Genomic DNA, 25577 nt, shown 5'->3' on the forward strand with positions numbered 1-25577 from the left:
TCATTCTGATTTGTTTGTGCAGAGGTTATATCACTTCCCACAAATCAGTCTTTACCCCACACTATCTAGTGCATTTTCCCATCATTTCCTTTTTTCCCTTTTTTAGTATGTGTTTGTGGCAGCAGAGCACTTTAATCCACTTTGATTGCGGAAATCAAAATTTGCCAGTATGCAACCTATGGTCGGTTCACATGGCAATTTAACGTGAGATGGGTTCTACTTGCATGCCCGTTTAATTCGCAGCAATCACATGATGTAGGTGGCAAAGGGAAGTCATCTCGGTGCTTTCAGCTTTTAATCCGCAGCAAATAAATCCAAGTTTAATCCGAAAAGGGAAGGAAAAAACGTATGTACGTCGTATCTCTAGGGGCTTGTAGACTCTTAGCTCCGATGCTTTTGTGAGTCCACACCCACTCCCTCCTCCTCCCGTTGTTATGTCATTTCCTGCTGGCTCCCATTCTGCAAGCCTGCTGCAAATGGTGCTTTTTTTCTTTCCCCCCTATCTTGTACAAAAAAGCATAACATTGTTCAAACAAATATTTGTATTTCTGCTGAATTCTGAAAATACAAATAATCAAACTTGAGGATTTTTTTAATGAAACTTACTCTGAAACAAACTGAGCATGCTTGGTTGCCAAGGTAACCAGAGGAAGTGATAGTTTGACTTTAAGAGGGTGTGGTCATTAGGAAGCTGCATGATTAACTCTTTCCCTTCAGTATGAACTGAAAACAGTGATTGGAAGGTGGGAAGTGTGATATTTATTTATTTATTATTTATTACATTTATATACCGCCCCAGAGCCAAAGCTCTCTGGGTGGTTTACAGCAATTAAAAACATTAAAAACAAATATACAAATTTTAAAACACAAAAACAATTTAAAAACAATTTAAAAACACATGCTAAAATGCCTGGGAGAAGAGGAAAGTCTTGACCTGGCGCCGAAAATATAACAATGTTGGCACAAGGCCACCTTTAAACTCCCATTGCGATGGAAAAAGTTTCGTCTTTAAAACGGAGTTCAACTCCAGTGTGAATGAGCCCTGAATCCCTTCCACAAAAGCCCTGGAGGCAGCCCTGGTGAAAATCACCTCCCCCCTTCTGTCAGCAAGAGCAGAACTCTGGTTACAGGTTCTTGAGATATTAAACTGATAAGAACAGGTACTGTGCTTGATCTTAGCCATAAGGCTGAGAACAAGGTTGCACAATGCCCAGAAAGATTGGTTTAGGTCAACGGATAAATTAGAAAATTAAAAACGGAATACAAAACAGGATACTTTTTCATCAGTCCTAAACATGTTTCTTTGGAAGCAAGTCCAACTGATTTCTGCTAAACCTCTTCAGTATTTGTGTCTCAGCCTTTGCAACACTGTGCTGATCTGAGACAGTGCCTGCCTATACTAGTAGATGCATTTTTCACAAATCTGTAAGAGTTTGAATAGACATAGAATATGTTGTACAGAGCTGCTTTGCTCCTATATCCCAGTATCACCCAATTGTCTGTACAGGTTAATAGAGGGGGCTTCTACAAATACCAATTATACTGTGACTTCTCACATACATCTCTTTAACTATGAGAACTAGAACTGAAGCTTAGGAGAAGGGTCCTGGATAGGGATAGCACATATATTTCAAGTCTTAGAATGTACACCTGCTCTTGTATTTTGTATGTTTAGCAGTATAGAAATTCCTACTAGCAAGGCTTGAAAAGATATCTGCTTGAGGAGTTAGACAGCCATAGACAATACTGGGGTAAATGGACTAATAGTCTGACACAGTATAAGGCAGATTCCTCTGTTTAATATGTGTATGTACAGGGGTAGGAAGAGTTCAACAAAAATTAGTACAATAGAACCTTGCTATAACACAGCTCACTGAACTGCAGATTAGGCTATACTGGAGGTATGACAATGTCCCCTGAGTAAAATACTGCTTACAGAATGAGGCTTTCTTTATAACGCGGAAGTGCTATAACATGGGCACAGCCTTTGCCCCTGACCCCTGCATTATAGCGAGGTTCTAACTGTATTGTCAGGATTCCAGCAAGACTCATACTGAAGGGCCCTATGTCCTTCTCCATCTCCTGATGTCACAAATAAAAACAAGTACCATTTACTTGTCTTCCATATGTACTAGGCTCTATTATAAATTTTAAAACCGAAAGGTGGAGGGAGGAACCTCAATGCTACTGGGCCTTTTTGAAGAGGCAGCCAGTTTGGAAACTTTGGGGGGAAATTAAAATAGCACTTTTTAATTTTTATTTTGCCCATCACGAGATTTTTCTAAAATGTTTTTGTCCAATATTTCCTTTGCCAGTTTCACATGAGATGTTTTGGACACATTTCAGTTCAGACTGAGAGAACACAGCAACTGGTTAAACCTTTCAGCTTGGTTGCTTCTGAATTTGGACACAGAACAAAAGTCATGAAAAAGGGTTGAGTTCTGTGCACTCACAGATGGTGAGAAACCAGTAATAGTGCCAGGGAGGCACTTATCCTCATGTTCCCTTTGAGTGCATCTCCATTGTCTTAATATGCTAGACCTGGAATCACGCTGACTGCCATATTGTCTTATGCTTGCTGTGACTGGAGGTGGTATATGTAGAAAAAAGGGGATGGCTCCAGTTTACAGGACTTGTTATTATAATCAACAATACATTTAATTAATAACATGGTCTAGGCCCCAGCAGATCCTGGCACCTAAAAACAACACATTGATGTACAAAAGTAGCTGCAGCACAGCCCCAAGACAAGTAAAAGACGAAGGCTTTAGCAGAAGTGTGAAGATGAAGAATAAGGAACTATCTACAATCTAGAACAGCCTTCCCCAGCCCAGTGCTCTCCAGATGTTTGGGACTCCAACTCCCATCAGCCCAAGCCAGCCTGGCCAACAACATGTGGAGGATATAAAAATGGAGGCGGTTGATTTCCAAGGTGGGGCAGAAACACTTAAGAGGCTAGTTTGATCAGTGCCAGAAATAAACTGAAGCCAAGGATGGGGCCTAAGATCCAGCAACATCATGTTGGTTCCCACTTGGGAACAACCAGGCCACCACATATACTGGGAGAAGGAGCATGGTGACATAACTTGATAGAAGCTTGGTGATTTTAAAAATGACATTTGTAGCCTGACTTTCCTCTAAAAAGGGCATTCATCATAATCTCTCCTCTCTATTTTATCCTGTGCTGATCTTGTTTTAGCAGGGAGGAAGCAACATTATTAAGACAGTTGATATAGTTCAGATGGTCACTTTTAATCAGAGCTTGGAAGATTACTTTAAAAAAGTAATAAATTACAGTTACAATTACTTGGCCCAAAAAGTAGTAATTACCGTTACAATTACAATTGCTCTGAAAGTAACTGATTACTTTACTTTTTCTCAAAAGTAATCACTACAATTACATTTCAGTTACTTGTTTTAAAAAACTCCTACAAGGTGCTGGCCTTGGCTGCTGCACATCTAAGAAGCCTAAAACAATATTAAAAATAAACACACACACACAGGGGGTAGTAGAATAAAAAAATTTATCCATAAGATTAACATAATGGCATAACAGAATCTCACATCCCCCCAAGCAATGAAGATACCCCAACTCTTGAAATCAAATTTTACACTTGAAATGCTTTTATAATATGTTTCTGTTATGTCTCAAAAGAACAAGATGCTCAAAGAGCATGTCAGACAAGGAATGTCTTTTTACAGTCATTACGTTGCCACCAGTACTGAACAGGCGTTCTACTGCGGCGCTTGAAGACATGCCTGTGTTGTGCTGCAAAAAACACCGCAGCACACGTGGAAAGCCATGGAGTGATGACACTTCCCTGCTGGGAGACCTCAGGTACCTCACCAGTTCCTCCTCAGCAGTGTCCACTGCTGACTTCTTGCCCTCGGGCAGAAAGTTAAAGAAGTCATCTTCTAAGTCATCTCCTTCCTGGTCTTTATCTGAAGACTGATCACTGTCCTCATTAAGTACACCCATCTTTATTTCAGCTTTCAACAAGGCTTCCATTGTGTATCTAAGAAAGAGAGAGGATATGTTAACACATATATGTTAGGAAACCATCATCTGCTCTTCATTTCCTGATGCTTGTCATGTCCCCTGGTTCAGGGTCCAGCCTGAGCCTGTGGATGATGACATGGAAGGTAGGAAGGTGACCAAGTCACCACACTCATGGGGCAGCACAGCAGACCCTTAAGGATTACCTGCAGCAACCCAAGGTTGTGATGAGGAGCCCCAGGAAGAAAAGGCCCAGCCCCTGCCTACCACCTTAAGCCCTCTGATGCCTCCCTTGAGACAACATTTCCCTTGGAGTAATCCACCCAAAGGGCTTCCCTAATGTTCTTACTTGTTGGTATGGGTGGTGGCCTGACACGATTCCAGCCAATCTAGTTTGAAGTGAGGGTGTAGGCAGGCTGCCAGAAGAAGCCTCTTGTCCTCCCAGATAGCTGCAAACCGCTTTCTTAGGGCTTCACGCACACCTCTCAGCAGCTGAAAACAGTATGTGTACCTCTCAGGTTTGTTTTCCAGTCCTTCTAACTTGCGGTCCAGATTGCAGAGCATTGGTAGCAAATACCCCATGAACATGCCGTTCTCTCGTTGCAGGATATCTAGGGACTGGGCTAGTGGCTCCATAATCTCTGTGTATTCCTGTACCACTTCAATCTCAGCAGCTGTGATCCTGGACAAGGAGCAGCGGTCCATTATGGCATGCATTTTTAGTGGCACAGTTGACAGGAGCTCATTTAGTTGCTTCAACGCATCAAAGGTGGAATTCCACCTGGTCTTATTCGGTACCTTCAGATACACACCACATTGCGCACGGATATACTCAGCAATCTGGGCTGACTGGTTCTGCTTGGACCACAACTTGCTGCACTTTCCCATCAAGGAACGAAACTGTTTCTTGAAAGGACCAAGAAGACTACTTTTGGAGGAGTCAGAAAGCATGGCCTCTATGTCTTGTGTTGCCACAAGGTTGAGGGTGTGGCTAGCACATCTCTGGTGTGGTGGTAAAACAAAATCCTCTCCTGAGTCTGCAGCTTCTTCCTCTGCCTCCGGTCCTTTGTCCAGGATCTCACAGATAGGCACAAACTCCACCTCCTCCTCCTCCTCCTGGTTATCACCATCATCGTCACTGGTGCCTGCAGCTTCCACTGGTTCTTTGGCCATGAAAACTCTGAATGCTTTCACAAAGTTGGAGCCATTGTCTGTAGTAGTGCACATAACTTTGTTGTGGATCCTGTACTGCACATGTACATCATGCAGTGCTTTGGAAAGGACATCGTATGTATGGCGCCCCTTCAGACGCTTACAAGCCAAGGCCCCGACCTCACGTTTCAAGGTAGTTGGGTTGATCCAGTGGGCTGTTACCCCAAAGTAACTCTTCTTGCCATTGGTCCAACAATCTGCAGTGGTTGCTATATATGCCACAGCACCCATTCGGTTTGCAAGAGTTTATCTCATGTGGCATGCTCTCTTCTCAATTCTGTCTCTCAGAGTCTTGGCACATATGATGGTGAGATCTTTGGGGAGTCCAATGCGAACCAGATTAATGAATGATGGTTTGTCCACAGTCTGAAGTGGTAATGTCTCCTCTACAATGAAATCAATGATTCTCCTGTCGAGATTGCTCTGGGTGACAGGCTCCCTGCCAGATCCCCACCTCTCAAGGGTTGTCTGCTGCTGCTTCAGCATTTTGGGAGGAGGGGTGTCATGCATTGGTTCAGGAAGGCCACGTCTCCTTGCCTTTATTGCTTCTTCAATTGCTCTCAGCATCTCAGGGTGTGCCCTCTGAGGAAGAAGAACAAAGCATGAATCCAAGAAAAAATGGAAGAGGAACTTCACAATTTAAACATAAATAGACAATGGACACTCTTTGAGGACCAGCATGACAAAGGCTTACCTCAAAATGTTTCTTCACATTGGATGAGGAGGAAACAGCTGATCTCAGAGTTTTGATCCTTGGAAGGCAGTAATTGCATCGTACAACAACATTTTTCCCACTCTGGCTCACAAATGTACAAGCTTTCTCAAAGCCAAACCATGGTACTTGCAGTTCTGCAGATGTGGCTGTGGGCAACTGGCACTGCTTCATGCCCTCCTCCTCCTCATGCACAGGGCCTCCTTTCTGAACCTCACTTTCTAGTTTTGCCTCCTCAGGATCAACAAGCTGTGACTCAAGTGGCCGCACTAACTGACTGCTGCTCTCAGCAGCAAAACCTGCAACAGGCGTCTCTGTAATAAACAAGAGATAATGCTCCTATATGGGTGAACTTCAGCTGTGATGTGCCCCCATCTCTTCCCCATGCTGCAAGGTGCCCCAGTCAGAGTGGAAGTAAGCAGGTCGATAGCACAATTAAAAGAGATCCTATTTGCATCATTTTTGCTCACTGAATAACCCTGCCTGGGCCAGTCTAACCTATTATCTCACAGGGTTGTTGTGAGAACAAAATGAGACTAGGGTTCAAATCCCCACATAGCCATGAAGCTCACTGGGTGACCTTGGGCCAGTCACTGCCTCTCAGCCTCATGAAAACCCTATTCATAGGGTCACCATAAGTTGGAATCAACTTGAAGGCAGTACATATATTTTTTATTTTGAATATGATGATTATGATAATAAATATGCAGCATTTCAAATTAATTCTGTATGAGAAGCATTCCATGCCAAGCTTGGAAAACCAAGGATGAGGTATAAAATGTAGACAAAAATGCTTTTGACAAAATGCCGTTTATCTTTTATATCTATATCTATAATTAGCAATACAGCTGAATGATGTATGTAAAGTATTTTTTCTTTCCCTTTTCTTTTTTATTAATATTTTAGTACTACTGCTAAAGTTCTGATGAAAGAATAAAGCATTCATTAGCCAAATTCAAATGATTAGAACACATCACATAAATTCCACTGAAGTTGGAGTTTTTGCCATAGAAAATGAAAAAAACATATAACCTATGATAGCCCAATAGACAATCAGAACTAATATAAAACCCTATTGCTTCTCATTTGCAAATCTTGCAAAATCTAAGGTAACTCTAGATCATGTGAGTTTAGGTGATGCATGTTATGTACATTTGTATAGATATTAGCAGAGATTGTCAACAGCCTATCTCTCTCTGGGACTGGGAATCTTTCTCTTTCTCACAGAACATGAGTTTGAGAGCTGGGGGACTGAGAGGAGGAGCTGCAAGGACCCTACTTCTCACCTCATCTCTGCCAAGAACAAAAAAATCAGCCTTAAGCCATTTATTATATGCCTAATGATTTTTTATTTTTATTATTATTATTATTATTATTACTGAGACAGTTTTTGTCCCACATACAATTCAGTCTTGTGATTAAACAGGACAAAAATACAAATAAAAAGAAAGATGGAGTTCAAATAAATATACAATAAAAAGCTAGCCGGCATTTTAAAAGGCAGGAGTGCTCTGTCTGGATAAATACAGCACACAGGTATTCATAGGAACAAGGGGGAGAGTTCAAAAAGGGGGGGAAGGAAGAGGAGTAGTAGGCTGAAGTTTCAGAAGTGCCTTGTGATTGATGGGGGGGGTGGCAGCAAGGCAAGGAGAGGCAGTGGGAGGGGCAGAAGGGGCTGGGGGGGCAAAAATGCCATGGGGGCGGAAGGGGCCGCGGGGGGGCACACACACACACAAATCATCGTCACCCACCTCCACAGCTCTTCACCATTCTGCTGCTGCCTTCTCCTCCGTTGTCCTTGCCCTGGCTTTTTCCTCCGGCGTCCATTTTTTCCTCTCAGACGCTAGCAGGCCCTGCCTATTCACCTCTTCCCTCGTGCCTCCTAACACAGATCACGAGGGAAGAGACAGTCTGTGCAGAGGTCCAATCAGTGTGAGGCACATGTCTTGTGTTAACCAATCACAGCCAGGAGCTGACTTCCCCTTGTTCCCGCCCCCAAGTAACGTCCAACCTAACGTGGAAACGTTAAAGTTGCAGCTGAAAAGTAGGGAAATTACTAGTCGTTCCGTTACTTGCCAAATGTAATGGAATTACCCACTCGTTATTTAAAATTGTAACTAATTACAAGTAACTCGTTAAAAATAACGAGTTACTTCCAAGCTCTGCTTTTAATATGTCACCCAGTGAGCTTCGAACCCTGGTCTCCCAGGACGTAGTCCAACACTGACCCAGGGGAGGGTCAGGGAGGGTAGGAGGAGGGGGGTCTGTCGCAGTAATGAATAATAACATTACAGTTTCTGTTTTCAAGCCTTAACTTCTGCAGATTTGTCAATGACTTTGACAAAATTGATCTTCTTTGCATATTCATGTTCAATAGACAGTATAGCCAGATTAGTCAATCTATCTTTGCTCATAGTTGATCGAGGAACACTTTTTATTAATTTTAATTTTGAAAAATTTCTTTCACATGAAGCAACAGATATAAAAATAGTTAGGAAAAGTCTTAAACATAAGGATAAGTTTGGCAGAGATTCATAAAAATCCCATTTCATAATAAATTCCAGAAATTGCAATACTGCCCATGTCTTTGTTTCCTCGGGATCGATTCCAGTGGCTTTCAAATGTCTCCGCAGTCAAAATTTTTCCACTAAAATATCTTCACCAGAAAATTCATCATAAATTTCTATTATATTTGGTAAAAACTTCCAAGTTTTTGTTCTGCAAAAATCAGAGAAAATGGCTGAATGATAGCAAACACTAACATTATTTGATCCATTGCTTTAGAACAAGTGTCCAGTATTAGTGAAAACGATTGAGGCATTCAAACATTGCCCTTTTGATTTCTTCTGGCAATGTAAGACCAGCATCTTTTGTTGTTTCTCCTGGCATTCTTCTTCGAAATTTGATTTTCTTTTCTATGTAAATGTCCATTTCCTTACATTTTGTTGTTGAATCACTCCTTTGCTATCTACAGCTTTTGTGGAATGCTCCAGATTCTCCTAATTCAAATGGACACAGCCCAGGTACTGATTTTAATATTTCATTGTTTATAAGCCTTCAAAACTTTATTCCCTGAAATTGTTCCATCTCCTTCAATGGAACCATTGCAGTTGGTGGACAGATCCACACCATGCATTTAAAGTGCATTCAACACATATTTGAAGCATATGAATTCCACCACAGAATAATGGGAACTGTAGTTTGTTAAGGGTGGTGGGAACTATAACTGTGATGGGAAAACTACACTTCCCAGGATTCTTTGGGGAAAGTCATGCACTCTAAATGTAAGTTGGATGTGCTTTAAATGTATCATGTGTATCTTCATTTAGTGCTACACTTAATGGATCAGTATCGAGACCTGCATAGCTTGTGATCTGCTATCAGACTCTCCAGGTATTAATCAGCACAGCTGCAGGAGCATTGGTCTTTCAGTTCATTTTCTGTGGCATAAACCTTGCATAAACATGTTTTGATTGAGGTTACTAGAGAAAGCAAGACTATGATTCAGGATTTTATATCACTCTAAAACATCCCGCACTGAACTTCTTACATGCAAGAATTTACATTGCACCACCCTGTACATTTCAGCTGTATGAATATTTATGACTGAGGCACTGTCAAGGGCTATCCTGCTATAAGCAGACTTAGTGATTAACCCAGGGTAGATGTTGCTGGAGTACAACTCCCATGACCAATGATTGGGGCTGATTGGAGCAGTAGGCCAACAGAATGGCACCAAAAAGAGATTTTAGGGAGGGGGGCACAGACAACAGAAAAAAATTCTGGAGGAGAACACAGAAGGGGCAAAATATTTTTATAGGTTGGCAAAATATACAAGGTGGAGGGGCATGCTCTTTGTTTGGGGGTTGCCCTCCCTTTGGCGCCGCCCCTGGGAGAGCCACATGTTGTTCTCCATCCCTGGTTTAATCAGTGGCTAGAGGGGTGCCACACATCCTATTCTTTCCCACTCTTAAACAAGCAGATTGGAAAGGGGGGGAGTAAATGTTGGCAGAGGGTGTATACAACAAAGAAGTCTTGAAAGGGAGATCAGCTCCCGCTCCTTCCAACAGCAGAACTACACCTCCCAGCAACCAAAGTGAGGGGTGAGGGCCTGGCCTTGAGCCGAAGGGAGGAATTATCGTGAGACTCACTCCGCGACTGCAGCTTGAATCTCTGAGTGGGAAAGGAAGAGCCTGTCTCACGCCTGCTGACTGGCAGCCGTTGAGTTGTGGGAGAGCCTCGCCTCAAGTGTCCTCAGTGCTTGCTTGTGGGCAACTTAAGAGGCAGCGAGAAAAGCCATGGCCACTCAGCGGAGTGGGAGACTTTTAGTTGGTTTTATTATTGTTTTTGAATTCTCAACAGACAATGCACCCCCTTATTGCCTCCACCTGGGGCAGACCGCTCCCACCGCTTCATCCTTGGTATGCCACTGCTCCCCTCACAGACCAGAGAGGGTGACTGTTAAACCAGTCTGGCCACTGGACTCTGTCAGTAAAATAGGAGTCTCCTCTCAGCACTCTTCACAAACTACATTTTCCAGGATTCTTTGGGGGAAGCCATGACTGTCTCAAGTGAAACCAAAGTCTGGTGTGGGTGTGGCCCCCTGATTAGGCAAGCAAGTAGCTGTGAGCCTGGCTTTTAGAACACTGACAGTTGGTTCTTATTGAGCATGCCCAACACTATCATTCAGTTCAAAATTTCTTAAATTAATTAAAAATCAGCCAGGCATTTTTTTTAAACTGCAGAAGATGAAGGTCAGAGTATGGGGCAAGGTCAGTAATAGGATTACAGGTACTCTGTGAACATGGCTGATTTTTAATGAATTTCAACAGATTATGAGAACTCTGACAGAAAAAAGTCCAAAAGGGCTCTCGGGTTTTTTTCTCTCTTTTTAGATTTTGGACTCTTGATTCTCTTTGACTGTTTTGTGTATCGCCATGAAAATTAAGAGGGTTGTTAAGCAAGCATTTCTGTGTTTAGGACTAAAACTTTTGTAAGGTTTTGTTTTGAAATGAGCTCATGGGAAACATCAGAATGGCATTGGGGGGTATTTTCAATTTAACATTGCGGAATGTGAAAAATCAGCACTGGCTATAGTACACAGCCACTCTTGTGGCTGTATAATTAATGGCCTGATATGGTTTTAACATATACTTGTTTATTATTTTCTCCTATTTTAATGTCTTATTATTGATGAATAATGTCATCCAATGAAGCTGAATAGTAGGAGATTCGGGACTGACAAAAGTACTAAACTACGGAATTCTTGCCACATGATGTGTTGACAACTATTAGTCTAGATGGCTTTACAGGGGGGTTAGACAAATTCATGGAGGGTAAGGCTGTCAATGGCCACTAGTCACAATGGCTGTATACTGCCTCCACAATCAAAGGCAATATGTCTCTTAATCATACCAGAGTTCATGTCCTGCTTTGGGGCTTCCCATAGGCATCTGGATGGCCACTGAGAGAAACAGGATGCTGGACAAAATAAACCTTTGGTTTGATTCATCAGGTTCCTATGTTATGTATGACCAGTTGTTCTCTGAATGCTAGTCCGTATGTAGTCAAAATAGCACCATCCACACATAGATTTGATGAGAGGGAAAGACGTTGGGAGTTCCTACTCCAACTTCTTCCTCTGATCATCATCCCCTCAAAAATCCATACTCAGTATTCCCACTCCAAAGAGAAGAAGTAAGCCCGTTTCTACTTGCTACAATGGCAATAGATCCTCCATGATTCCATTACTCTGGGGCAGAATAAAGGGTGATGCTAGGCCTCCTTTTCCAGACATGTCTCTTCCTCCTGACCTCCTCTACAAGTGACTGCATCCTCCAGATCCTAAAAAGAAGGTATGGAGCACTTCCCTCTTTTCAGTCCAAGTCCAGCTGTAGGGCTGGGGTTGAGGGGAAGCCTTCATTCCTGCTGTTGCAATCTGACCTTTCCTTTTTGCCATGACCTGCCTCCCAACATCAGATCATATTCTGGATCTGTTCTACCAAGTTTGCACTGTATTTGTCCCTGCCAGATTTTGTATTGGGTCTTTGCCCCGACCCGTCTGTGAGCGAATATACTTGAAAACAGAATTTGGCCTCTATACAGCAAGACCTTGGCCAGTGTGAAAATTTGCATATATTTGCATATACTTTATGTTCTGTGGACAAAGTATCCACTTTCAGTCTATGGCACATTAGCCAAAAAGTTGATATCTGCAACAATACTGTGTTTTTTTAAAATGATGACTACACTTTGTCTTCATTTTGTTCAGCCAGAGAAAATAATGGTTATAATCATTATAGTGCCTTTATTTTTACATCTGTTTCAGTGTCATGAACACAATGTTCCCTGAGGGCAGGGGTGCACAACTCAGATCACTTTGAGACTCATTTTTATATTTTTACTCATTTAAGAAGACAGCATTGCAATGTTAACCGCGGAAAAGTAGTTTTGTTACAATTTTAACTCAGAAAGCTTTTAAAAAACATTTTGTTATGCTCCCTTTTCCCTTCTCTGTCTCATAAAATGCACTTTCTTTCTTTGCTTTTCTAAAAAAATTGTTAGTGTTTTATTTAATTCAATTTAACCATTCCAAAATCAATTAGTAAATAAATCATGAAATACATAAATAATGTATATAAATAATTACAGCATTTAAAAATTACTCCCAATATAGTAAAAGGAACTACTAAATCCTGTACCTTTGAGTTCCAGAATATTCTGAAAACACTCCATTTTTAGAATAAACTTGTGGTGTGATTGTCAGTCTTCCCTAATCTTAATAAAGTGTGTTAACTCTCATCTGTCCTTGAATCCCTTGCTCAGTTCAGTGTCCCTTCATTTCTCTCTCTGTTCCATTGTACACATTTTCTCTCTCTCTCTCTCTCTCTCTCTGCACACCCTATAATAGGCTCACTTTCTCTCTCTGCCCCACAGGTCTTCATCCTTATCTTTAACTTATTCCCTTTTATTTTATTTCCCTGCGGGCCACCTCTCTCTCTCTCTCTCTCTCTCTCATTTCTCACACTCCCCTTCTGTTTCTCTCTGCACCCCAACTCTCAATTCCCCCTTTTCTTCCTTCAGCTTCTTTTTTGTTGTTCAGTTTCTCCACTTCTCCCCACTCCCACCCCATGTCTGCCCCTTGCTTCTGAGTTTGGCAGCAGAAGGCTTCCACTCCATCAGCAATGAGAGACTCAGCGTACAGAAGTCAGAAGAGAATTTTGGATAGTAAGACTCCATTGATCTTTTATTTTAGATACTTTTTTAAAAAAATCAAAAGATTATTGGTTTTAATTTGGTGTTTGTAAACAAAGGTAAACAATAAAAATAATATCAAATAAAAAATAGGAACAAAAAACATGAAATGGTGCATTTCCCCCCATAGGTTCACATTTGCTTCCACAGATTTTCAGCCCCAGATGATGTATATGTATATCTTGCAAGATTAATGTTCTCACTTATATGATGTAATTACATCATATATTTGTTTTATACTAGTTTAACAGTCACTGCTGTGTTGTTTTACTTAAGATTACTTGACTCTGGATTACTAACAAAACAGTTTCTTATTTTGTTATAAATGTAGAACACTGCTGAGCATAAGACTTCCAACAAAGGCCTTGCTTCCTTGAGCTCAGTCACTCCTTGATCTGCTGACTGGTTTCAACCAATCCTGGCTAGCAACATTTGCTCTACAGTTCTTAAAGAGACAATTAACTATTCTCACATCTCCCTTTCTCAAACAAAACAAAAATATAGTAATGTCACATTGAAACATAAACACTAGCATTGCTCAATAAGTCTTTCCGGTGCTCAGCGCAATCTGTTTGATCTGCCTGGTGCTACTCCAGTTTCCTCTGTCACTATCTCAGGATCTATTTCCTTTGGTTCCTCATTCTTCTCCAGTGTACTACTGTTTGTAGGCAGCTGGTTCATGTCTTGTTGCTGATTACAAATCCTGTCTTCTGGCCCTAGAACAAGCTGTAGATGTCTCCTGGCAATAAGAATGTCCATCAGATGTCTGTACCTAATATGATCATGAAGCTACCTCAAGCAACACACATGCCTTCTGACTCCACGAGTCACCACCATGTATACGAACTATGTCATTGGGTTTCAGTGGCTGTAGGGTCCTAGACCCCTCATCATAGTACATTTACTGTTTCAGTTTACTCATGCTGCAATATTTGCATAGATCAGTAACACCCTTATGACTATCCTTCACCAAGCCAGGCTGTCTAGTTCTCAGCTTTCTCCCAAACAAAATCTCAGCAGGTGACAAGCCATGTACCAACGGTGCCGATCGATAGTTCAGAAGAGCCAAATGTGGGTCTATACCTGAAGCAGTGGCTTTCTTCTATAATCTTTTTATTATCTTCACCCCATTTTCCACCAGCTTATTAGACTGAGGGTATCCTGGGCTTGATGTGACATGCTTGAAACCATAGTACTTTGCAAATTTCTTGAACTCATATCCCAAAAACTGAGGGCCATTATCCAACATGACCAGATGTGGAATTCCATGTCTTGAAAAAATAGATTTAATGCGCTATATAACCTGTAGTGCTGTAATACCTTCTAACAAAGCCACCTCTGGGTAATGTGAAAAATAATCTACAACTAAAAAAAATTCTCTACCTGCCATCAATTCCAACTTTATACCATGCATCCTGTATGTCTTTCCCCTTCCACATGGGCTCTTTTTTTATTCTTGGGCTGATAGGTTTGGCATGTATTACATTTGTGGACTATAGTTTCTATATCCAGATTCATAAGAGGCCAATATAATACCTCCCTAGCCCTCCTCTTGCAGTTTTCAATGCCCAGATGATCCTCATGGATTCTCTCAACCATATCCACTCTTAAACTGTTGGGGACTACAATCCTTATAACCCCATCTATCACTGAGAGTTTCTCAACAAATTAAAAATATGGGCCAGGGATGTGATGACCAGGCCATCCATTGGTGACAGCATTTATTACCTGCTGCAACTTCTCATCATGTGCAGTGGCTAGTGCAATTTCCCCCCACATTTCATCTGAGACTGGGAAATACTTCCTTATCTCATTGACATGCACAACATGTTTCCAGTTCATCAGTAGCAGCAGTGTCATCAACTGTCCTGGACAATGTGTCCGCAATCACCAGATCCTTACCTGGTTTGAATTCTAATCTCAAATCATATAATTGTAGCTGGGAAAAAAGTCTTTGAAGTCCTGGAGGTATATCAACAAGTCCCTTTCTAGCAATAGTGACCAGAGGTTTGTGGTCTGTTTCTGCCACCACTGACCTCCCATAAATGAAAACATGGAAATTTTTGCATTTATGCACTAGGGCCAATGCTTCCTTCTCTATTTGTGGATATAACATTTGTTTTTGTGAGAGCCCTAGCCACATATTTTACTGGCCTTCAATGATCACCATATTTTTGCAAGAGTGGCTCCAATGCTCTCTTCAGAAGCATCGGTGAACAATTTTGTCTCCCTGTTACTGTCAAAACACCTTAGGGCAGGAGCTGTTTTAATTAACTTCTTCAGCTTTGTAAAACCCATGTCCATGTTTGCATCCCATGTCCACTGGGTATTCTTTTTTATGAGTGCTCTAAAACTACTGGTATGCTCTGTCAGGTTTTCAATGTACCTTCCTACATGAATTACCATCCCTAGAAACCTTTGAACCCCTTCTTTTTCATGTCGAGGCGGCATATTGGAGATTGCCCTAATTCTATTTTGGTCAATCTGTACACCATTTCCAGATATTCTTTCCCTCAAGTATGTAATTTCTTTAACTACGCCCCTATCTGGACAGTGACGATCTCGCCTCAGTTGTTCATGCTCTGGTAACCTCTAGATTGGATTACTGTAATGCGCTCTACGTAGGGCTGCCCTTGAAGACAGTTCGGAAACTACAGCTAGTGCAAAACGCGGCAGCCAGGCTGCTGACAAGGACCAATCGGTCCGCGCATATAACACCTGTCCTGGCCCGTTTGCACTGGCTACCTGTTTGTTTCCGAGCCAGATTCAAGGTGTTGGTTTTGACCTATAAAGCCTTACATGGTGTGGGACCGCAGTACCTTGTGGAACGCCTCTCCTGCTATGAACCTACCCGTCCACTTCGTTCAGTATCTAAGGCCCTCCTCCAGGTACCAACTCATCAAGATGCCCGGAGGATTACTACTAGATCTAGGGCCTTTTCTGTGGTGGCCCCCGAATTGTGGAACAGCTTACCAGAGGAGATACGCCTGGCGCCTTCGGTATTTTCTTTTAGGCGCCAGGTTAAGACATGGCTATACTCCCAGGCATTTTAATGTTAATGTTAATGGTTAATGTTTAATGTTTATGTGAATGTTTTAAATTCTCTTGTTATTTGAAATGGATTTTACTGTAACATTGTATTTTAACTCTGTTTTGTACACCGCCCAGAGAGCTACTAGCTATGGGTGGTTTAAAAATGAAATAAATAAAATAAATAAATAAATAAACTCTAAACTTGCATTTCTCCCTGTTGAGTTTCAAGCCAACTGCCCTTGTTGTCTCTAAAGCCTCTTGTAACCTCTGATCATGTTCTTCTTCAGTTCTGCCCCGCACAAGGATGTCATCAATGTACACTTTGACTCCAGGAACTCCATGAAATATTTGCTGTACAGTCCTATGAAAGACTTCAGGAGCTGACTTAAGGCCAAATGGGAGCCTGCAAAAACAGTATCTCCCAAAGCGTGTAGTAAAAGTGCATAACCTTGCACTTAGGGTATCCAATGGTACTTGCCAAAAACCCGAGGATGCATCCAAAATTGAAAAATATTTTGCATCTGTCATCTCACTGAATATATCCTCTCTAGTATGCAAGGGGAAATGTTGCCTTTTAAAATATTTATTTATGACTGGATCATTAGGTTCTGCTAACTCAGTTGTATATTTAGTGTTTAATATACCAATGCCCTCAAAAACATCTGCATATTGATCTTGTATAAGTAGGCCCTTAACATTAGTTACTGTACAAACCCATTTGATGAAACCTAATTCTTGTCAGGTTTTTAAACCAAGGATTGGCACAGTATTTCCTAAAGCTATTATAAAAGTTATTATTTTGAGTTGATCTTTAACCTTTACCTCTAGTTGGCACACTCCTTTAGTGGGAATAATCTTCCCATTGTAAGCTCTCAATTTTTCTTTTTTACCCTTGATCCAGTTCGGCTTTTTGTATATCTTTTCCACAAGTAATTCAGGAAGCACATTTACTTATGATCCTGTGTCCATTTTATAATTAATGACTCTTCCATTAGTCTCGAGTGCAACAGTCCAGTCCTCTCCTTTCTCTGCAGCCACTGTTCACGCACAGAACTCCTCCTCAGTATCTTAATCTTTGCTATCCTGATAGACTGCATTGGTTTGCATGCTTTGTCCTCTCCTCTGTGGTTGCTGCTCTTGGTTGCAGACACTAGCAAAGTGGTTATATTGTTTGCATATGTTGCACCGCTTTCCTAGTGCAGGACAATGCCTATTCAGGTGATTTATTCCACATTTTCTGCAAGTGGAACCTCTTTGCCTTGCAGCCTCTTCTTTTGGAGTTTCTCTGAAGGATCCTGTTCTCCTCGCTTGCTTTTTTACTTCTCCTTGCTTTTGCTTGCTGTGTATCTGATCTACTTCAGCTGCTTCTGTTTTCCCTTCCATTATGTGCAGAGTTTGAAGAGGAACTTCTGCTGCTTGGCAAACTTGCACTGCTTTGTCTAAAGTCAAATCCACATCTTCAACAGTCTTTTTTGCTGTTTTGAATCTCCAATTCCTATAACAATTTGATCTCTTATCAGAGACTCAGCAAGCTGCCCAAAGTTACAATTCTAATTCATCAGCTTCAGGTCTGTTAGAAATTCTTAAAAAGATTCACCCTCTTTTTTAGTTCTTTTGTGAAACTTATATCACTCAAATGTTTCACTTGTTTTGGTTGTTGATTGCCGCCTTGGGCTCCTGCTGGGAGGAAGGGCCGGGTATAAATCAAATAATAATAATAATACAATAGTCTGCAAACATTTGTAAAACTGTTTCATAACTTTTTATCTCATCTTGGGTCAGCTGCATGCTATTAAAGATATCCATAGCCTCATTTCCAGCTATGCTAAGAAAAATTGCTATTTTCTACTCATCACCCTTTCTTGCATAGTCTGTTGCTTGCATATATATCTCAAAGCTCTGTTTTAATTGTTTCCAAGATTCAGCAGCTTTACCTGAGAGTTTTAGCTCCTTGGGTAGTTTTAAGTGCTCCATGTCTTCAGCAGTTTCTTACTGGTACCATGTGTTGTTTTATGTAAGATTGCTTGACTCTGGATTTCCAACAACAGTTTATTATTTTGTTATAAATATAGAACACTGCTGAACATAAGACTTCCAACAAAGGCCTTGCTTCCTTGGGCTCAGTCACTCCTTGATCTGCTGATTGGTTTCAACCAATCCCAGCTAGCAACATTTGCTCTACAGTTCTTAAAGAGACAATTAACTATTCCCACAACTGCTGACCCAACAAATGCAGGAAATTGTAGTCTGGTGAGGGTACTCAGAATTGCATTTACAGATCTGTTCACAGGGTTCTCTGAGGAGAGGGAATTACTGTTGCACCAGTACAAGTCTGTAGTGCAAACTTAGTCATCTCTGGAAGTGGTCCTTAGTCACCTCCAGCAAGAGAAACCACTGTTGATCTGTGGTTGATTCATCTTCCAAATCCCATTTTAGGCAAACATCAGAGCTGTTTCTGCAGGAGTAGTTGCAGCGGATGAAAGAAGATGCTGCTAGCCAATGCATTGGCACTAACTGTTGGAATATTGCCTAAGGATATTGAGTATGCTGGCAGCTTCCAGTCTTGCTTGTGGGACGTGTATAGGACTGTTTATTTTCTAGCCAGTCTCTGTGTCCTGTTGCACGTAGAAAAGAATCTCTTCTGCAGGATTTGTGGAAGCAGGTTTTCCTCATCCTCCAAAATGCCTCCTTCATTCCTGATTATTTGGGAATGGCTGATCAGATTAATGTTGATATGTTAATTCCACCAAACAAGACACAAATGAATGAACTGTGCCATTTTTCATTGTTCACAATATTGGCAAGTACTGTATTCTTAGTAAGTGGACACTTCTTTTCTGCCTCATGACTCTAAAAAGCACTGAGAGATGAGAAAGGAGTAATCTAGAGGTGCTTCCAGTTGGGGGCTTAATATTGCAAACAGATTGTTCAGATGATGTATCTTGTTTTTCTGTATGCACAATTGGCATTCAAATGCCCACACATTTTTCATAGGGATCCCGCTGCTTCTCATTCACCACTGAGCAGTGTTTGTTGAATTGTTTCCATGCTATGTTTCCTGGTCCCTCCCCCAAAACGCTTCTCACCCACCCTCATTATCTTTTCTCATTTTCGTTACATGTGCAGGTATTTCTGTATCTGTGTATCTTTTTAAATATATATATATATCCACACAAAGTATGCAAGAGCCTTGTGCTCCTTTGGGAGGAAGGATGGGATACAATGTATAATAATAATAATAATAATAATAATAATAATAATAATTTCCAGACCTTAGTTATCATGTTTCACATGTGCAAACAGTGGCTTGTGCTTTCTTTGGAGGGGGGCAGTGCAACATACACTTCCATTTGCTTTTTTTAATACAAGGCTTATTTTGGTTATAGTATTCACCAGTACGGGGTATCGGCACCTCTTTTTTGCTGCCTATGCCAGCTAGTTTGTGGTACTTTTATCCATGGTACTTTTATCAAGACATGAATACTGGCACCTCATTTTTGCACACACACACTGAGGTTTTGCACAAGACTTCCATCTGCTTTTTAAAAATAAGTAGTCCTAATTATACAGCCACAAGAGTGGCTATATACTATAGCCAGCATGGATTTTTTTGCATTCCACAATGTTAAATTGAAAATACCTGCTGATGCCATTCTGCTGCTTCCCATTATTTATTTATTTATTTAATTAAGCTTATATACCACCCGACTAGCAACAGCTCTCTGGGCGGTGAACATTAAAAATACAATAAAAATAACACAAAACTGTACACAAAACTGTACAGTCTAAAATCAAAATATAATAATTTAGAATTAACAGGAATTAAAATGCCTCAGAGAAGAGAAAGGTTTTAACCTGGCGCCGAAAAGATGATAGTGTCGGCGCCAGGCGCACCTCCTTGAGGAGACCATTCCATAGTTCAGGGGCCACCACTGAGAAGGCCCTAGATCTTGTCACCACTCTCCGGGCTTCCCTATGAGTCAGAACCTGGAGGAGGGCCTTCGTAGTAGACCGTAGTGTACGGGCCGGTTCATATCGGGAGAGGCGTTCCGACAGATATCGTGGTCCCGCGCCGTATAAGGCTTTATAGGTAAATACCAACACTTTGAATCTGGCCCGGAAGCATATTGGAAGCCAGTGCAAACGGGCTAGCACAGGTGTTATATGCTCAGACCGCTTAGTTCTTGTTAGCAGTCTGGCCGCCGCATTTTGCACTAGCTGTAGCTTCCAAATCGTCTTCAAAGGTAGCCCTACGTAAAGCGCATTGCAGTAGTCCAGACGCGAGGTTACCATAGCATGTACCACTGATGTGAGGTCCTCCTTACTCAGATAGGGATGTAGCTGGGATACCAACCGAAGTTGGTAGAACGCATTCCAGGCCACCGAGGCTACATGAGCCTCAAGTGTGAGGGAAGAGTCTAAGATGACTCCCAGACTACACACCTGTTCCTTTAGGGGGAGTGTAACCCCATCCAGGACAGGGTATATATCCACCATCCAATCAGAGAAACCATCCACCAACAGCATCTCAGTCTTGTCAGGATTGAGTCTCAGTTTGTTAGTTCTCATCCAGTCCATTGTCGCAGCCAGGCAACGGTTCAGCACGTCGACTGCCTCACCTGAAGAAGATGTAAAGGAGAAGTAGAGCTCATAAGCTCATTCCATAACAAAACCTTAAAAAACTTAATAGTCCGGAACTCAGAAATGCTTCCTTAGCAACCCTCTAAGTTTCCATTGCGATACATAAAACACCCAGAGAGAATCAAGAGTTCAAAGTGTAAAACAAGAGAGAGAGAAATCCTGACCTCTGTTGGACTTTTATCTGTCAGTGGTCTCATAATTTGTTCAAATTAATTAAAAATCAGTCATGGCCACAGAGTACCTGTAATCCTATTACTGACCTCGCCCCATACTCTGACCTTCATTTTCTGACATTTAAATGTTTAAAAAAATGCATTGCTGATTTTTAATTAATTTAAGAAATTTACAATTGGAGTCAATGATCGGCATGGGCATGCTCAGTAAGAACCAACTGTCAGTGTTCTAAAAGCTAGACTCACAGCTATTTGGATTGGCTAATCAGGTGGCCACACCCACAGCAGACATATTTCACTTTAGATAGTCATGGTTTCTTCCATAGAATCCTGGGAAGTGTAGTTTGTGAAGGGTGCTGAGAGTTGTTAGGAGATTCCTGTTCCCCTGACAGAGCTCCAGTGGACAGAGTGGTTTAACAGTCAGGCTCTCTTCTGAGGATTGTAGCTCTGTGAGAGATATAGGGCGTCTCCAGAGCTTGTAAGTGACTTGTTAGAATTAACGGGTTACTTGTAATTCACTTCTTTTTTGAGTAACGAATGGGTAACTTCGTTACATTTTGCTGGTAATAGAACGAGGAGTAACTTCATTACTTTTGAGCTGTAACTTTAACGTTTCCAGCGATGTTATGGGGGGGCAGGGGAAGTCTTCGGCTCCTCTGATTTGTGGATAAAAACCATGTGCTTCCAGTTGGGCTTCTGTGCAATGAGAGAGGAGGCAGAGAGCGAAATGGGATTGAAAAAACAATTGTTTAAAAATGGAGTGAGGGAGAAAAGAGCTGGAGAGCAAAGAGGCATTAGTAAAATGGGCATGAAGAATTGACTGCAGAGGTGAGAGACAACAATGTGTGTATGTTTGGTGCGCAAAGCTCCCTCTCTTACCAGCGGAGAGAGCAGAGCAGAGCCAAAAGCAGAGCTTCAGGGTGGCAGACAGAAGTTGCAGCAGGGTCCTAAAGAGCTGTTGCTTTGTTTCCTGGCCTTCCTTTTCCTAACAAGCAGAATGGCATCATCGTCTTGTAAGGAAGATATTTCCTGGAAGTTCTTTTGTGTAAATCCTTCTCCCCATGGCAAATGCAGAGTTCCAAACAGACACTTGTTAAAAATGACTGTATAGCTGACTTAACAGTACAATATATACCAGTCTACTCAGAAGTAAGTCTCTTTATGTTTAATGCAGCTTACTGCCAGGTAAATCAAACTGGGTATAGGATTGCACTAATTAGGCAACATGAGGACTGGATGAAGCTGTACCAATTTGCGGAGGGGGGGAGAGAAAAATATGACCCTTTATAGCACAAAGATGCATCAATCTGGTTAAGGCAAGTAAAATTTGATGCATGTAATACAAGGACTAACCTGCAATCCAGTACCTGTCTACTCAGAAGTAAGTCTCACTGAGTTTAATGGGACTTACTCTCAGGCAAGTGTGTATTGAGTACACACTTACCTGGGAGTAAGTCCCATTGAACCCAATAAAGCTTACTTCTGAGTAGACATGTATTGGATTGCAGCCTTAGTTTCCTTTTTCTCCCATTTTAATTCTGCCTTCTGTATCTTCACAACAGCCCTGTGAGGTAGGTTAGGCTGAGAGTTAGGGACTGGCCCAAGGTAATAAATAAGCAAAAACAATGATGAGTAAAAATTTAAAATGTGAAAATGCTCATGCTCAGAGTATTTTTTTGCTCTTTGTCAATGCTGTGTGTGTGGGTTTTTATGTCTACTGTCTCATAACTTCTTTTTGCCTGAGAATGTCATATTTCTTACTGTTACAGATGTTCTTTTTTTTAAAAAAAATTGCCCAAATTCTGTGGTGTTTATTTTTTAACTTGAGTTCTTTGCATGGTTTAGGGGGTGGCATTGCAGGAGATCAGGCTCTTATGGACAGCTGTGGGGCAGGTAAAAATTAAATGGAGTAAGCCTTTTTTGTATGGAAATACAATTATGGGGAAAGCTTCACCTGTTAACATTCTATCTGTCAGACATCTTATTACTTGTGTGTGCCCCCCTTCCCAGATTTATTTTTGATTTGTGAATGTCATGACCATTGCCATTCCCTCCCCGCGTTTATCTTTGCAACAACCCTGTGAGGTAGCTTAGGCTGAGACAATATATGTACATAAGCAGCAGTTGGTAGTTGTAGTTGGTACAGCATTAATAAAGTATAGTCCCTGAAATGTATTCTGGTACAATACAGTCCTATACATGTCTGCTCCAAATTAAGCCTCATTGGGTTAAATGGATAAGTATATAGGATTGCAGATTAATTTTTACCTCTGAAAGGAATGCACTGTCAGACATAGAATTTAAGAGACATACTTTTCTGGATGTGTTTGAAACAGATGGGTAGGTGGGAAAAGAGTTGGATCTTCAACATAGTGCCCTCCAGATCTTGTTGGACTACAACTCCCATCAGTCTCAGATAACATAATGATGCTGAAGTTGGTTCCTAGTTCCCAGTTCCAAGTTCACAGCTACAGTAACTGCAAGCCAAAGTTAACATGTCACTAAACCCCAAAATATATGTTGGAGTACCCCATATCATATATCACGGTGATCTGGGGAGTCTCCCCATCAAGAATAACAACAAATTTATTCAATCAAAATTATCAGGCCTCTGAAATGCTCATAAATGCATAATGATGTCATAAAATCATAAAAAATAAGTAACTGGGTGTGACCACCCCATAGTCTGTTCTGGGCCAGAACAACTCATACACCCCAGGGAAGGGGAGGGTGTCTTCTACAAGATGCCAGTGCATCTTGCCTGGCCCAGAGCTTTTGCTGGGTGCAGGGCAGGAATAAGTGCATATATGTACAACCCAAAGTGACAAAAAGATGCAGAAAACAATAAGAAACTGGGGGTGCCCACCCAAAAATCTGCACTGTGCCAGGCAGTAGTATAGTGGCAAATTCAGAAGTGCAAGGTCCCTTCATGATAGTATCAGCCATAGCCAGACCCCCCTCTCCCCTTATTTTGCTCCTGGGTTGAGAATGAGGTCCTTGTTAATGCCTACTCCCATAACAACTGATATCCCTAGGAGACAATCAGTATGAAAGGGGAGAGTATTAGCTACTGAAAATAGTCTTCTCAGTGGGTGACTCACCTCCTTTCACTCTGATTGGCTCCAATCAGCAGGAAAGGACAAGGAAGCATATTAGAAGACTCTTCTCAGTGGCTAACACACTCCCCTTTCATGCCGATCAGCTCATATGATGCTGGAGACATAGGGACCCTGCTCCCAAAAACGCAAAGGGCAACTTACTGGACAACTACACCCCTGCTGCCATGACAAATCATACATCCCTGGAAGGGGGAGGGTGGCCTCTACAAGATGCGTACTTCCCACCTGGCCTATAGCTTTTGCTGGGTGCAGGGCACCTATAAGATGATCTGTGTAGATCTAAAATAATGAAGAGTAAGTAGAGAAAAATATGTAATTTGGGGTGACCACTCCAAAATCTGCTGTGGGCCATGAAACATCATTCACCTGAGCAAAGGAGAGAGTGTCCTCAACGAGATGCCACTGCATCCTGCCTGGAATGGATTTTCTTGTGGACACATGAAACGGATATGCGCATCTATGCACAACAAGCAATGTAGAACGTATATAAGGAACTGCGGGTTCCCACCCCGAAACATGCTTTGGGCACTACAAGTCATATATCCATGCATGCAGGAGAGGGTTCCTACCCAGTTCTCTTGTATGTATGCTACAGACAAGGGCATATATGTATTAGAAAAATAGTGACTATGTAGAGGAAAGAAAATCAGAAACAGGAGTGCCCATCCTAAAAGATGATTTGGGGCACCACATATCATACTTCCATGCATCTGGGAGAGTGTGTTCTATGAGATGCCATCCATGCATACTTTAGAGTATCATCTATGGAATCACATCTTCTTCAAGAAATCATTGTTTGTTGACCCTGCCGCAAGTCCTTCTGTCACCAACATCAATGGCTTTTAAAAATAATAATAACTGAGCTAAAACAAAGTAAGTAACAGGGAAGACCAATACAAAATTTTTAAAAATCCACTGGCTGTAAGCACTGGCATAGCATAGAAGACACCCTATCATTTTCTGGGGTGTCTGATTTATCTCGGCCCAGAGAAGTTTTTGTGGTGAACACCCCCAGATATTTATTATTTGCTTTGCTTTCTGTCTCTTTTGGTTGTGCATAGATGCTCTTATACATGCCCTGAATCGAACAGAACTCTGGGCTAGGTGGGAAGCATTGGGATCTTGTAGAAGATATCCTCCACTTTCCTGTATGATTTGTCCTGGACCAGAGCAGATTGTGGGGTGAGCACCCTCAGTTTCTTATTTTTTTTCTGCATCTTTTTGTCAATTTTGGTTGTGCATAGATGCCCTTATCCCTGCCCTGCACCCAGCAAACATTGTGGGCCAGGCGGGACGTACTGGCATCTCGTAGAGGACACCCTCCTCTTTCCTGGGGTGTATGATTTGTCCCGGCCCAGAGCAGATTTTGTTTGATGTGCTCTTTGAAATAACTAATGCTAATAAAAATGAAGAGGACATAGGTTTCCAGATGTAAG

The 25577-nt window shown here is 41.6% G+C and overlaps 1 non-coding gene across 1 annotated transcript; it reads right to left on the minus strand.

Moving 5' to 3' along the window:
• Positions 1–1017: 1017 nt before the first annotated feature.
• Positions 1018–1199, minus strand: LOC133384726 (U2 spliceosomal RNA). Its single transcript, XR_009762659.1, has one exon. It is a non-coding gene; the product is annotated as a U2 spliceosomal RNA (small nuclear RNA).
• Positions 1200–25577: the final 24378 nt, after the last annotated feature.

The sequence above is a fragment of the Rhineura floridana genome, chromosome 4 (assembly GCF_030035675.1).
Source record: "Rhineura floridana isolate rRhiFlo1 chromosome 4, rRhiFlo1.hap2, whole genome shotgun sequence".
Taxonomy (NCBI): Eukaryota; Metazoa; Chordata; class Lepidosauria; order Squamata; family Rhineuridae; genus Rhineura; species Rhineura floridana.